This window comes from Lotus japonicus, chromosome 3 (assembly GCF_012489685.1).
Source record: "Lotus japonicus ecotype B-129 chromosome 3, LjGifu_v1.2".
In the NCBI taxonomy this organism is placed as follows: Eukaryota; Viridiplantae; Streptophyta; class Magnoliopsida; order Fabales; family Fabaceae; genus Lotus; species Lotus japonicus.
In genome coordinates, this window is record NC_080043.1 from 38398559 (window position 1) to 38400728 (window position 2170).

A 2170-nucleotide genomic window follows, 5' to 3' on the forward strand; every position below is an offset into this window, starting at 1 on the left:
CTGAGCGCCCAGACTCGACCTGTTTGCCTATAAATAGGCTTTTTGTCATTTCTTTTGTAACTTTTGTCATTTCTATACATTCCTAAATAAGTTAGAAGTAGGGTTAGGCTCTGGAGCTTGAGGAGAAGCATTCTCCAAGTCCATGTTCCAGGTTTTATCCTTCTTTTCTTGTATGGATTCTATAGCCATGCTTGGCTAAAACCCTTTTTGCTTTGGGTTCTTTGTAAGACTTTGAATGTTTTAGCTATCAATCCTTTTCTATTCATGATGTTCTGAGTAAACCCTTGAATCTTACTTCTATGCTTTATCTTTCAAGCTTGAATGCATGCTAGCTTTTTACTTTTCTATAATCATAACGATAGTTTGTTATAGAATTGGGACTGTTGTGAGATTACCTCTTCTATACTTGCTGCTAGGAATAGAGGAAGGGTTGAGGTTTGTTGGCCTGAATTGTATGCTTAGTGCTTCTAACAAATGTTTAGGTTATCAAGGAATTGAATCTATCTTTTGATTAGAAAGGGTTTTCTTTACGAGGCATCGATAGATGACTATCTAGGCTAGAACATCAAGGAGAGACTCAGGATTAATTGAATAGGAAGGTTTGCTAAAACTGAATTTGTTGAGCAAGAACCCAAGACAATCTCATCTCTGAATTTCAATCGCTTTTTTACTTGATCACTTGTCTTTTTACAAACTCAAGAAACAACCAATCATTAAAACTGAATTTTATTTGCTTTCCAACCTTGAACTTGATTCTTAAACCGAATTCGCATTCCAATTCCCTGTGGTTCGATAAATTAAAACCGGGTAGATTCTGTACACTTGCAGAAGAACCAACAAGTTTTTGGCGCCGTTGCCGGGGAATTGTTTGTGGTTTTTGGTTTAAGTTTTTAGTTTGTGGTTTTATTTTTGTTTTGAACTTGTCTAGAATTGGTGCTACTAATCTTTCTCTGTTTAGTATCAAACTTTCAGGCTACTCTCACAAGAGACACCTCCATGGGTGGCCAAATGACGGAGGAGGAGATGCAAGCCCATATCGAGGCAAGAATCCAAGAGGGGATCACCCTCCGATTATGTGAACAAGAAGTTGAGAATGCCAACCGGTCTCTTCGGGAACTCACTTCGGCTACCATGAGTTATGACTATCCCGGGAGCATTGTCTTTCCCGAGGGAGTGGGAAACTTTATGTTGAGACCGATATTCATCAACTTGGTGAGCCAAAACCAATATGGTGGAGGTACTTTGGAAGATCCACATGCTCACATGGAGAGGTTCATCCGGAATTGCAACACTTACCGAGTGAACAATGTTCCGGCGGATGCAATTCGGTTGAGCTTGTTTCCATTTTCTTTGAAGGACACAGCTGAGGAATGGCTGAATTCTCAACCTCAAGGGAGCTTCACTACTTGGGAAAACTTAGCGGAAAAGTTCACAACAAGGTTCTTCCCAAGAGCCCTTTTGAGGAAGCTGAAAAAAGACATTATGAATTTTGTGCAAATCACTGAGGAAAATCTCTATGAAGCTTGGGAGCGCTTCAAGAAGCTATTGAGGAAATGTCCTCAACACAATCTCACCCAAGCTGAATTGGTTGCAACATTTTATGATGGTCTACAATACTCTTGGAGGTTTGGCCTAGATGCGGCTTCAAATGGCGAGTTCGATGCTCTTCCCCCACAAGCGGGGTATGACTTAATAGAAAAGATGGCAGCGAGAGCCATGAACTCTGAAAATGATCGCCAAACCCGAAGGAGTAAGTTTGAAGTGGAAGCTTATGACAAGCTCTTGGCCTCCAACAAGAAACTCACCGAACAAGTGGCGGAGATTCGAATGCATATTAAGGAGACCAAGGCTATTGGTGCAAGATTGACTTGTGTGGAGTGCAAGTCTTGTGGTGGACCTCATGTTAGTAACTTGTGTACTGTCAATGCTGAGAGCAATGAAGCCAAAGCTATAGCTCAAGGAAGCATAGTTCCATCCTCAAATCATGGACCTCTTGTCCAAACACAAGTTGTTGGAAAGGTGAATTGCAAGAGGAGTTTAGAGGAGCTATTGGAGAGTTGCATCAACCGCATGAACAACAACCATAAGGACCAAGAGGCGGCTATCAAGAACTTGGAGAACCAACTTGGCCAGCTAGCCAAGCAAATGGCCGAGATACCTCAAGGTAAGT

At 41.5% G+C, this 2170-nt stretch overlaps 1 non-coding gene across 1 annotated transcript; it reads right to left on the reverse strand.

The window, feature by feature from the left end:
* Positions 1–1464: 1464 nt before the first annotated feature.
* On the reverse strand, positions 1465–1571 carry LOC130709568 (small nucleolar RNA R71). Its single transcript, XR_009010042.1, has one exon. It is a non-coding gene; the product is annotated as a small nucleolar RNA R71 (small nucleolar RNA).
* Between the last annotated feature and the right edge of the window lie 599 nt (positions 1572–2170).